The sequence below is a fragment of the Rhinopithecus roxellana genome, chromosome 9 (assembly GCF_007565055.1).
Source record: "Rhinopithecus roxellana isolate Shanxi Qingling chromosome 9, ASM756505v1, whole genome shotgun sequence".
NCBI lineage: Eukaryota > Metazoa > Chordata > Mammalia > Primates > Cercopithecidae > Rhinopithecus > Rhinopithecus roxellana.
In genome coordinates, this window is record NC_044557.1 from 143,792,910 (window position 1) to 143,806,829 (window position 13,920).

The window sequence follows — 13,920 nt, forward strand, 5'->3', positions numbered from 1 at the left end:
AATAGACAGACCATATACCTGGAAAGCAATTTATTATATAGATCTCAAGTCTTTCAAAATTAATCTAAAATGAATATTATTCTAATAAAGTCCCAAAAGGATTTTTTCTATAGCTTGGCAAAAATGATTCTTAAGCTTTCATAAAGTAATAAATGTAAGAAAAGTCAAGAAAGTTTTTTTTTTTTTTTTTTTAAGGAAAAGCTTTTGAGGGAGAGATGGCAATACCACATTCTACCAAATATAAAAATACATAGTAAGGCCAGGCGTGGTGGCTCACGCCTGTAATCCCAGCACTTTGGGAGGCCGAGGCAGGTGGATCACCTGAGGTCAGGAGTTCAAAACCAACATCCTCAACATGGTGAAACCGCATCTGTACCAAAAATATAAAAATTAGCCAGGTATGGTGGCGCATGCCTTCAATTCCAGCCACGAGGGAGACTGAGGCAGGAGAATCACGTGAGCCTGGGAGGCGGAGATTGCACTGAGCAGAGATAGTGCCACTGCATTCTAGTCCAGCCAAGAGAACTTGACTCCATCTCAAAAAAATTTAGAAAAATACATAATAAAGCTCAATGATTCAGTAATAACCTAGCAACAGACAGGCAGATCAATGCAAGAGAACAGAAAATCCTGAAACAGATCTAAGAATAAATAATTTAATATATGGTAAAGGTGGCATTTCGAATCAATGGGAAAAGGTACTTTCATTGACTAAGGTATTGAAGCAATGGGTTAAGATTTGTAAAATAATTGTATCTCTGCTCCAAAACATTCACCAAATGAGACTGTAGACCTAATAAAAATAAACATAAGATTATGAGAATAAAATACAAATATTTATAGTATCTTGCAATGGGATAAGAATTGTCTCACTCCTGCTAGGGTAACTCCCCATAACACCAGGGCCCTCAGTTCCAAAGAGAAAAACTAAAGAGATGCCTCCTCCCCTCCCCACTCCCCTGGGACCCAGGGTTGGCTCCCTGAAGGTATCCAGCCACCCTGCCTCCCACTCCTCCTAGCACAGCAGGGCTCCTCCCTGTACTGGCCCTGGGAAAGCAGAGTTCTGGAGAGGGAGGAAAAGCCAGGTTCGGATCAGGAAGCCTCTCCATGTAAGCCTTTCTGGCCAACTGCCTGAAAAGAGTTCAGAAGAAAAAAAGAAGCTGAATCTCCAAAGTGTCAGTCATTTGTTCACTTTTCTCATTCTAAGTAAATATTTACTTTGGCACCTAATTTCATATCCATGTTATATGCTTTCTTTAAAAAAAAAAAAAAAAAAAAAAAAAAAAAAAAAAAAAACTCAATTTCAGGCTCCTCAAAACCTGGATCCATCCCTGTTCCCACACTATCTGCTGTAACAGTGCTCACAGATTTCACCATCAATCTCTCTTGCTAAGTTCTCATTAAATAACTATACATTTGTAACAGGTGCATTTATGACTACGGTAAAGAGCACAAACTTCGAAATTTGAACTTGGGATAGCATGATGAGATCAGGTATGCAAAAATGCTAAGAACAGCACTTAATACATGGCAATAAAACTCTAACAGAAAGAAAGCCTGAATAAATATGTTAAAGTGCTTATTCCCAGTTGGCAAGATAATGGGAGTTTCTTCTTCACTTCTTATTTCTATTTTCTAACTTAGCAGCAATGAGCACATAAGGCAGGTATGTCCCTTCAGCCCAGGAGTTTGACACCAGTCTGGGCAACATGGCAAAACCCTGTCTCTACAAAAATGAGCTGGGTGTGGTGGCATGTGCCTGCAGTCCCAGCTAATCATGAGGCTGAGATGGGAGGATTGCTAGAGGCTGCACTGAGTCACGATTTCAACACTGCACTCCAGTCTGGGAGACAGAGCAAGACCCTGCCTCGAAGACAAAACAAGAAACAAATAAATAAAACAAAAAAATTATTTGAGGATGCTCCTGATTAGCATTAACTAGTTTTTAAATTAGTGTTATGTGGTTCTTTAAAAGGAACAGTTTCAAAGTACAGTGCCCTGAACCATCAACTTTAATATGATTTTGAGAGCTGGGTTCTCATGCTGTTGTGGGCTGAAGGTGCCCCTGATGGATTCAGACGAGATGGAAGGATGGTCCCTCCCTCAGTACAGATCTTGCTTCTAGGTCATCATTCATTTTCTGAATCTGGTAGGCAGGTATTTCAAGTAAGGGCATTTTGCCACCAGGCTAACTTTGACATACCAATGAGAAGGAGTGCGTAGAGATGGTTTCGGAGTCAGTAGGCTTGAGTTCAAATTCTACTTCTGCTAGTTAACAGCCATACAATCTCGGGCAAATGACTTAACTTCACTGAGTCCATCCGATCACCTTGTAAAACTTGGGTAGTGCTATCCACCCATACTCATGTATGGAAACAATCGCATACACACACACTCTTGGTGGACTGTGACGTGTTCCTCAAGCAGGAAGTTTACAGCGATAGCTGCCCTTACAGACATGACTACACAGACAAGAGCACAATTAATTCTTTTTCTCCAGTGAATCGACCTTGGCTGATGGAGATGGGAACTTCAGGGTTCTGCTTTGCTCTCCAGCCAGGGGACTGACAAGGACACACCAAAAGCAGAGCCAAAGAGTTAGAAACAAATGGCCATGCAGGGGACACACAGGGTGGTCTCCGTGTCAGCCAGGATTCTTAATAACAAGGGATGGACTCAACACTTACCAGCTTAGAAAAAACTAGAAGAATAGCGAAAACTCACTCTCACTTTATCCACAGGAGACAGCATTCAGGGGGTTCAAGGAAACCCACCAGGTCTCAGGAGCAACAGGAGTCTTGCTGCCACAGCAGCCACCAACACAGTCTAACAGGCTTTCCTCTTTGCACTGCTCGCTCCACTTTCAAAGTTCCAGGGAAATGCACTCAGCTGGCTGTCCTGGGAGGTATGTCTGTGCCTAGCCAGAACAAATACCTGCCTCCCACCAAGACTACCCATAGAAGGCAGGTCCCAGGAACTGAAATAATAGCACACCAAAAACAAACTCCACTGTGCATAAACATTGGCTGCATAGAACTTCAATTGCTCGGCAGACTGGAGCTTTTCACCACTTCTCCCTTGTGCCTAGAAAGGATAAAAGAACACAAGCTGGACAGGGAGGGAACATTCAGAAATTTAACAACCTCAGAAGGGAACATTCAAAAATATAACAACGCCAAAGAGGGATACCATCCACCCTGTAACTGCCCTGGGAAAGTAACAGTCGATGTCACGGAGTCATCACGGTTGCCGGACTAGAGATAGGACTTCTGGCGGGTCACATCTCTCTCCCTTCTCTGACTCCATGGCCAACAGTTTAACGTAACATCTCCCTCTCAAACTTGGCACAGAGCTTTCCATCAGGACAAAATCGTGCAGAATACAAAAGCCCATATGCTAGGAAACGCAAGCAACAGAGATCTGTTTTTCAAAATACCCCATATAACTTCAATGTTATGATTGCGATTTGGATCTATTCATGGTCTTGAGACCTGTTTGCATTAAGAACTGCAAAAAAATGCACAGTATGACAGTGTATTTGTGACGTTTGTTCTACCAGAATGCAGTCAATACATCATTGAGGCCTCAAAACCACCAATAAGCTTTTACTCTAGTTGGGTATGCTACCCAACCTCTGACAGATTCCTCAGCAAGACATTTAACAATCAATCTCTATCTATGATCACTTAAACACACACACTTCCTCTACTAGGTAGAAAAACTTAGGTAATCAATGTCTCGTCCTCTGACCCTATCAGAGGTTTTGCTTCAGAAAAAGAGTATAGCTGCTCCAAAAAGATGCCTCACTAAAAAACGTATATGAATATCACAATAATCTCAATGTACAATGCTGTACAGACATGAAGCAAATTACTAAAAAAAATGAAATTAACAATGGAAGTTCTTTTCATATAGAAGTTAATTAGCACAAACTATAAACTGGATTGTGTTACTCTCTCCATATTGTATGCCTCGGGCCATTACCATACTAATATGATTAATTCCTGAAATATCAACCATTTCTCATGTGTCAGAGAAAATTTGACTTTTAAAGACATGCAGCTCCAGAAATGAAATTCCACCCCCCTATTATCAACTCTAGTCTTTACTGGTCTTAACTCCTTAGAAAGAAAAAGACTACATAAAGATAGTACTATTATTACTATGTCGTCTATTACAACTGTAGATCATGAAGCAAAAATTATTGCAATTTTTCAATGGCTGACACTTCCAGGCCAATTTCTTGGAGAAGTCAATAAATGGAAAAGTGACTGAAGCAGATACTATATGACCCTCAGAGGAAAAAGAATCAAGTTTCTGATAAAACGTAAACAACCACACTGACCTACAGGGTAACTAATCAGTTTCTCACGTCCGTGTTGTGGTTTGCAAGGTACAATTCACCATTTAGAAAGCGCTTTACAGGAGTCATCCATCTCACAGCCCTCATCTCAGAACATCCCTCTGAAGTAGGTGTTCATTTCCCATTTTACACATGGCCAGTCGACACCCCCAGAGTGAACAACTCTCTGACTAAATCAATATTTGGTCCCTGGAGACATCAGTGGGGCCTTCTGAAGCCCTGTGTCTTCCTATGGCCTGCTTTCTTCAAGGGGTAATTTAGGGAAATAGATCGAGTTGATTGGTGACATCTTCGAGATCAGGGTGAGGAGAACAATTCGTACCTACAGGGACGTCACCAGGGTTGATGCAGCCTCCATCCACATGGGAGACTGATTTTGTAAAAGAATCTTCTTGGTCTAATGTAAAACAAAATGGTAGACAAGGGGCCACACCCTGAAGGGGAAGGAAAGGGGTCACACAGGTGTTGGGCAACTGCTAAGTGACATTTTTGTACAGGTGGAATTCCTTTGTTCTAAAGCAAATGTTTAACCAGTGTCCATTGTATATGTGCTGTGCCACGACCCCTGCACTAAAAACCTAGAAATCATGTCACATACATGATAGAAACAATGCCACCTTATAATTTATATTAGCTCCTTCCCTTCACCCTCTTTATTTAAAAAAAAAAGAAAAAGAAAAAGCTGATAAAATAGAAAAGAATATGAAAGCTCTCTCAGCCCACTGTATCCCTCCCCCTTGTCTCAGCTAAGCATTCTGAGAACATCGTCTACACCTGCTACTTCCACATCATCATCTCCCAACTGTTCTCAGTAGTCTGACTTCCATCCCTACCATCCCAGCAGAACTGCCCTTGCCAAGCTCCTCCACATCCACCATGGTCCGAAGATAATGAACACTGTTCATTTATTCCTATCTGGACGTGCAATCATGCATGTCCATGTAATTATGGATAACAGAGTGGTCTCACCTTAGCACCAAGTGATGAAGTCTTTCATTTAGAAGCCACAGTTTGGCTAGGGTAAGTGTTAATGAAAGGCTTCTAATGGAGTATGGCAGTTTTAAAACATATCAAAATATTTTATTCTCCTCTTAATCTATCTCCTATTGCCCCCTCCACTGCAATCTGGGCCAACGAGTAGAGCACAGCATGAAGCGATGCCATGTGCCTTCCAAGACTAAGTCATAAAAGACTGTATTCTAGTTCTCCACCTGGTTCTCCTGGAACAATCCCTCTTAGAATCCAGCTACCATGGTCTGACCAATTCCAGGCAGCCCATGGAGTGTCCTACATGAAGAGGGCCATTTGGAGAGGAACCAGGACCCCAGCCCTGGACCCCGACTGAGCTCCAGTCAACAGCCTTTTGAGAAGCCATCTTGAAAGTGGATTCTCCAGCCCCCTGAATGGTCCCAGCTGACACCACATGGAATGCAAACCTTCCATACCAATCCATGCCCAAGATGCCTATTTCTGAACTCAATACCTGACTGTTGTTTTGAGCCACTGTTTTGAAGAGGTTTGCTATACAGCAATAAATAACTGATATACAGGAGTAAAAAAGATTCTGGCTTCTGCTTAAAAATTCTACGAGAAAGATGGTGAGAATCTTCCACATATGAAACTGTTAAGATTTGTAGGAGGCCATTGATTTAGACTGAGCTCCTGCTCTAGGCTCCAACAGATCTGACCAAAATAGAGTCACTCATGCTAAAGTTCCACATCACCAAACCAAAACTAAGCTCTTTATCTGACCTGAGAAATCAGGTTGAGAGATGCTGGTTAAATCCCGCAACAGGCAAGTTGTAGCATAAAGAAGTCCCCTGTGCTTTAACTCTTACAAGGAAAGTGACGTACAGTAACCTGATATTAACAATCTGCTGTTTTGCACCATGCTGTTTTCTTGTTCCTGCTCAAGCCGCCTTATAAAAACCAACTGCCAGTGCCTGATAAGAGTCCCTTTTCTACATGTTTAGATGAAATGATGCCCAGTCCATGAATCACTAATCATTAGAGCTTTAAACTAAATGTGTTGAAATTTTAACAGGACTCATCAAATAAAACACTATATTGTAGAGACAACTGCAGGTACACATTTACTAGAATCTGGATAAAACTTTTTTGGAAAGGTTCGAAGCAGTTATATTCTAATACGTTTCCTAATATTGAGTGGGCAATTAGTACATGAATATTTTTGAAATCAATTGCTAAAGTAACAGAAAATATAATTTTACATCTTTTCCTCCCAGAAGGCAATATTAACTGCATTTATAGCAAGTAATGCTATTTTAAAATCTTCATTATCCAAATTAATTCTCTATACTATTATAAATGTATCAATATTTCTAATATCATCCCACTCCCAGGACATAGTTATCTCTACTTTGGGCCTTAACACTGTTTCTAAGAAAAAAAAAAAAAAAAAAAAAAAAAGACAGAAGCTACCGCAAGTGTGATATATCGAACTATTAAATAGTAAAATAGCTCATCTTTCTCCTAACTCAGAGTTTGAGTACAGCTTACCAAAAATGAAAAAATAGAAACCATATATAAAACAGATTTTTTCCCTCTATAACCAAAGCCCACTTGTAATTAACTACATGAGAGGTTCAAATTTGCTTGATCATAATAGAGCTGTTTAAAAATACATGGCTGGAATTCACATTTGCAGTTGGCAGATGGAGCAATAATGATACTCTGATTTAATAATATGCGACTGAAACTCGGCATGGAAGGAGGGGGTGTGTTATCCCACCCGTTATATCCTCTAAGCCTAGGTCTTCCTAAGGACTGTTTTGCTCAATGGGTAATTTAGGAAATCAGAGTTTGTTGGTAAGATATCTGAGACCAGGGATAAGGAAAAGATTTCACTACTCTGTGAAGGTCACTGGCAATGACCATAGCAACCATTAACAAAGACTGCCTTATTAAAAATCTCCATGGCACTGGGCACTGTGGCTCATGTCTGTAATGCCAGCACTTAGGAAGGCTGAGAGAAGACGACTGCTTGAATCCAGGAGTTCAAGGCTGCAGTGAGTGACAATTCCACCACCGCACTCAAGCCTGGACAACAGAGTGAGACCTTGTCTCAAAGAAAAAAAGAAAAACGAAAATGAAAGTCTCCGTGGCTTATCATAAAATGAAATGCCAGGCAAGAGGCCACACCCTAAGGAGAACACAGATAGGGCTGAGTGTGGGGGTGGGGGTAACGCCCCAGGCTGCAGGTGGTGAGCAAGGGGTCAAGCTGGGCTCCTGGGAAGTTTCCCTTAGAGTTCAGCCAACAGTGCACAGATCTCCTCCCAAAAGCTGCTGAGCAGGGCTTCTAGATCTCACTGCTTTTGACAACACAGCCAGCCTCAGCTAGCAGGGTAATTTGGACCAAAAGGGAAAATACTACTAATCAAACAGGGCCCAATTTCTTAAAAAACAAAACAAAACAAAAACCACCAGTTGCTTTCTCATTAGAAAAGAATTTAAGAAAATCACTAGACCCATTAGACCAATTAATTCCTCAGGTGGTTAACAGTCTGGCCCACTGAGTGGGGCAGCACCCAGTCCTGCAGCTCCACAGTGCTGACAATGTGCCACGCTTGACTTTCATGCACAGATGGCCTAGGGGACATTGACTGCTGACCTAAGCAGTGACATCTCATGCCTGCTTCCTAACCATGTGGCTGGGACCTAGTGACTTGGCCTCTTTAAGCCTCAGCTCCTCTGCTATAAGATAGAGCTAACTATACCTGTCTGGAACACTGTAAGAGCCACACACTGAAGTAGTGATTCTCCAAGTGTGTCACTGGGCTAACGTCACTGGGCTAACAGCAACAGCACCATCTGGAAATCTGTGAGAAATGCACTTCTCCAGTCCCAACCCAGACCTACTGTATTAGACCGTTTTCACCCTGCTACAAAGAACTGCCTAAGACCAGGTAGTTTCTAAAGAAAAGAGGCTTAATTGACTCACAGTTCTTCAGGACTAGGGAGACCTCAGGAAACAGAACCATGGCAGAAGTGGAAGCAAACACATACTTCTTCACAAAGTAGCAGAAGAGGAAGAGCAAGCAAGAGTAGCGAAAACTGCTTTAGAAAACCATCAGATATTCCGAGAACTCACTCACTATCACGAGAACAGCATGGAGGATCCACTCCCATGATCCAATCACCTCCCACCTGGTCCCTCCCTCGGCACACTGGGGATTATAGGGATTACAATTAGAGATGAGATTTAGGTGAGGACACAGCCAAACCATATCACCTGCTAAAACAAAAATGGAGTGGGAGGACTTCAGGGGCTGGGAGAGCCTCGTGCAATGTTACATGCCCTTCTAAAGCTGGAAAACCACTGAGCTACTGTCTTAAAGCATAGTTACCAGTGTAACACATAGCTCCTCCCTTCTCTGCAATGCAGATAACACAATGTTCTAGTTGGTGTGTTCAATGTCTATGCTCATGGCAAGGGAGATAAATGGTGGTGATGATGATGGGAGGAAGCAAATGATCATTTTTCTTTATCCAGTAACAGGAAGGGGACAAGGAACAGAAGACGTCCTCATTTGTGGCTGAGAATTTATGTGACTAACTCACAAGGCTGTTGCTTCTGTGGCCATCCAGGACATAAAGGCAGAAAATGAGCTTTTTTTTTTTTTATACAGAACTTTATTTTATATTCATGGTAATGGAATTTTCCATCTTTCACCCAGACAGTTTCAACAATTTAAAGAGGGTTTTGTGGAGCTCTGGTCAAAAGTCTAGCTGCTGAGATTTCATGTGGCAATAGAAATCTAACAGCGAGTGCCTAGATCCTTATCCTCCCCAGAATCTGGCTGAGCTTCCAACAGGCTGGAGAATAAGCACTGTCACCTGGCACAGGAAGGGCTCTCGGGCAGATGAGGGCACAGGCAGAAGCCTGGGAAAATGCAATGCATCTGATTCTCTGAGGCCTTCAACATTCTTGCAGGCTTGCCCTGCTAGCCGGGTGAAATCCATGAGGCCATCAGCCCCCATCAGCACACCTGCCAGGAGTCTCGCTCCATCCCTCACCCAGCCTTGTGCCTATGTGCCAGTCATTTGCCTGTTTGCTCTTTGACCCATTCCCTACCCTTCACCTGCAAACTACCTTTTCCAAGCTCATTTGCCAACTGGCTCCAGCTGGGTTTAAGTGGAAGACTAGACGATGAGAGCAAGAAGCCGGAGAATCTCCTCCCCTTCCTTTCTCTGCTTGGGGTGGTATCTCCAGTAGTGGCTTTTTCTTCTCCATAATTCCAACTCCCAGCAGACAGACCTTCCCTCTACAGTCCCAGGCGCTTCTGAACACCCCCATGCAGATCCGTTTCTTCACCTGTGGTGCCACCATCCTCTCTCTGTTCTACCAGCCTTTGTCATAGTAACGGTTTCCTGCTGTTGTTAATATCTGGGTGAGTTTATCACCCCTATTTGGCTTTTCACATCTTCTAAAGATCTTTGTGACTAAGTACTTATATTAAAGTGCTCCTATTATATTGCATGGGCCATGACTAATGCAGCCTCCACTCATGTCTTCGATCTTGATCACACCTTACCTGATGCTCACCCACTGACTCAGCTCCCGATCCAAGATTTTCTCTGGATCTGTCTATGGGGAGCCCCTGTTCACATGTAGAGCTTTAGTTTTTACCTGTTTGTGATCAACCAGTTTTGACACTAGTTCATGCAACTGTACTCTCACATACACCAGCCCTAGCCCTGACCACCCAGACTCAATACTCACCTAACTCCAGCTGTCAGGACAAGCTAGTCTCCACTAGTATCTGCTACCATCCCCTTCTTGAACTCGGTAACTATTAGGTTGGTGCAAAAGTAATTATGGTTTTTGCCATAAGAAGTTAACACAAACTCTGAGGATCTCAGTACATATTTTGTATTTAAAAATGTTTCCTGGAGCAACCATATAACATTAAGTGAATAGTTAAGTTAATCGGGCAAAAGGAAGTTTGTGACTTGAAATCACTAACTGGCCCAAACTTACCTGATATTTTCACAACTTTTCACTTCCTTTTGGCTACAAAGATACAACAGATGTACAAACCAAAGCGAGAACACAGTGTTCCAGAAAATGATTATGCTTTTGGCAGCTACCCACATAAGTGTAGTAAGTACAGTATAATGACAGTCCTCCCCGGATGCTGCTTGTTCTGTAGAGAGATTTGCCCTCATTTCAAGTCTCGCGTTCCAAAATAAATTGTTGAATTATCCTTAACAACCAACCTTAGAAAGCTCAACTCCTTTAATTAATTTTTCAAAAAGTTAAAATGTTAAGCGAAACAGAGACAGTTGCACATAATGAAGATCGCAGTGTTGCTGACTTAGGATTTGAGCCAGGACTGGCAAACACCATGGCTTTCCTAAGCCTACGTGCACTATATTTATACATGTTGCATACTGCAGTACAGCTTTTGGAAATATTCAGTTAGTGCTCATGAGGTCTTCTGGAATAGGAAAGGGCATGGGTTCCCTTAAAGGCTAAATAAACTTTTAGAATTGATCAACTACCTTAATAAGGGCTTCTGAGCCCTTCTTTCGTGGCTCAGCTATTCCCAGTTTGCCCTTAAGGAAATGCAGGCAGCTACCTGAAGGTAAAGCACTTTAATAAAAAGAAGAAAGAAAAGAAACATGCCCAATATTGCAGGTTATTTTCTAAAATGATCCAATGCACTAATGCATAAGGTCCCTGAAAGTTTGTTCCAGACTGCCTGTTCAGCAAAGATGGCACACAGAGGCCCCATGTCTGCAAAACAGCCCAGACTCTTTCCATTCAACAAGTCCTGGAGACAGATGCGGAGGGGTCATGGGCCAGCACAGGCCCCCCATCTATAACTCACTCTTCCTCTGCTCACTTTGTATTTGGATACTGAGAGATTCTAGTATTCGAACAGCACCCAACATTGTTCACAACAATGTTAAGCTCCAACAAAATCTCCCTATATAATTTCACATCAATGTGAAATTCAATGTATTTTCACAGTGCATTGTTATTATTTTCCTAAAACCACTGACTTAATTTCAAGCTTCTGCAGAATTGGAAATAATTTGCATTGTAAGACCTTAATTGAAAAAATAAAACTTGGCTTTTTCTTAGGTCTCCCCACTCATTTCTGGATGGTTTCATTTCTGAAAGCCTATGAGGGGGAAATAACTCAAATAGCAAATTTTACCCTGTGGGTCTCATCCTGGGTCTTATCTTAACTCTGCCACTAATTAGCTGTGTGGCCAGAGTACATGTCACAATCTCTCTCCTGGCCTCAACTTCTTCCATCTATAAGGAAGTTGGACTAAATAATGTCAAATATCCCTTCTAAGCCTAAAATGCTCCAACTGACTCCAGGAAAATAACCTAAGAAATGCATATTTTAATTCAAAGTAAAATTAAAGCATGATGAAATAAAAACATGGAGTTTAGATTTCTAACATCATTTTAGAGGCTGCGCTGCAGATTGGGGCAGAGATTGTGAATGTAAGAGAAAAGCAATAATGTCAATACAAAGGAACGTGGGTAATTTAGAAAAGATTCCAAAAGTTACTAAGCTTTCACATGATGTAATGCACATGTTGTTTAAGAATCTGTGGAGTCGAAAGCTTTCTCCTTCAGTGCAGGAAATTTTGTATTATTTCTAAATGAACCAGCTCAACATGTGAGGAAGAAAAAAATCAAACACTACCCTACACAAGCTATCATCCTGTCACAAAGCCATTAGAGTTCATGAAAAACGATGGTATTGTTAAGGTTTATTTATAGTTCTTTCTTAATCAAATAAAAAATAAACAGGAAAACATTCTGAATATAAATTTTTAAAGACTTTAAAGACCAGTAGCAAAAGCATATATGTAGACATAGTCCTACAAATCATCTTAAAAAAAATTACATAGGCAGGAATGCTTATGGCTATGGCTGAATTCTTCCTTTCTCCAGGACATCATGAATAATTAGACATCCAGCAGTCTAGGTTACTGCCATAAAGACTTTGGGAACCTGACAATGTAAAAAAGATTGTGTCCCCAATCCAACTTACATTTTATGCAATTTGCCCCAAACACCACTGTAGTATCTTATAGTAAAGCAAGATAATGTGTGTCATATTTTTTTAAGTCACGCACACTGAAAACAACCAACTCTTCGTTCCAGGGATATAAGCACGAATTAAAGGCAGGCCTGCCCTCCAGGAGTTCACTGTGTAGCAGGAGAGAACAGCATTTAATACGTAATTGGAACAGGGCATATGAAATGCCACGATGGAGTTGTACATAAAGAGAGGTGGGGGCAGGGAAGTGCAAGGAGGAAGCAGCCACCTGTGGCTGAAAAACCACAGTTGCCACAGTGGTTAGGAACCTAAACTCTAGAATGGGGATCCCCAGTTTCAGACCCCTGCTTGCTACTTGGTAGCTGTGTGACTCCGAGCAAGACATTCAGCCTCTCTATGCCTCAGTTTCCCAACTGTTAAATGAGAGGGATGGTAATGGTGCCTACCTACAGGTACCGTACAGGGTTGTTGCGAGGATTCAGCACACAAGTTCACGTGAGGCATCTAGAACGGTGGCCAGTACACAGGAACCACATACAGCGTTGACTGTTCTCACTGCTACAGAGAAAGCTTAGATGCTGCTGAATCTTAAACACTGAGTGGGCATTTCCCAGAAAGACAAAGTACAGGCAGAGCCTCCCAGGCAGAAACCAGTGCATGCCAATGAATACTAGCATGAAAAGCAACCCCACATGATTTGGTGCAGCTCAAAAGTGACATGTGAGGGGTTGCAAGGCAGGAGGTAAAGATGGTAAGGACAGATGGCAGAGGGCCTGAGTGTGTCATCCATAGGAATTTCTCCTTTATTCCCACAAGAACGGGAAGTGTGAGTTTCAAGTAGGTGAGAGCATTGTCAGATCTAGCAGGAGAGCAAAGGATGGCCAGAAAGAGGCAAGGATGGAGACAAAGAGACCAAATAAGAGGCAATAGCAACGGAGAGAGATGACCACCATGAAAAGGAAAAATGGTAGTGAAGACATGGCAGAGGTGAGCACTTGGGAGCCATAGAGGCAGTTTCATGATCTTAGTGAACCTGAACTGAGGGTTGCAAGCAAGAGAGTCAAGGAGTCCAGAATGACACCCAGGTCTATGGCTTTGGCAGACGAGGAACAGTGGAGCCGATCACCATGATGCAAATTCAGGCAGAAGAACAGCATGGGACTGTTCAGGGAGAATGTCCAGATAGAACCATGAGTCACATTATCACCCGGGGAAAGTTCTGGCCATTCCCCTTGTAAGATGACTGGGCACCAAATCCCAGGGCCAGGCAGAGCTAAAACAGAAGAAAAGCAAGATAAATGGCTGGGAAAATCTAGAGAGCGGACCAAGTGCTAGCTGGGGAGTGAGGGAGTGAGCAGCCCAGAACTCTCCTGTACAAGGCACCCGGCAAGCTCCATGCTGTGGGTCCAGCTGCTTCAGGGCCCTTGCTGGGACTAAGCAGGGTCAGAGGCAATGAGTTCACTGTGGGACATGTGGGCTTGAAGGAGCTCAGGAGGCAGTGGTAAA

General features: G+C 42.4%; 1 protein-coding gene across 2 annotated transcripts in view; it reads right to left on the bottom strand.

Annotated features, from left to right (window-relative positions):
- The window catches only part of CSGALNACT1 (chondroitin sulfate N-acetylgalactosaminyltransferase 1), a 364,179-nt gene that overhangs the window by 288,980 nt on the left and 61,279 nt on the right, over positions 1-13,920 (bottom strand). The gene's annotated exons all lie outside the window — the stretch shown is intronic.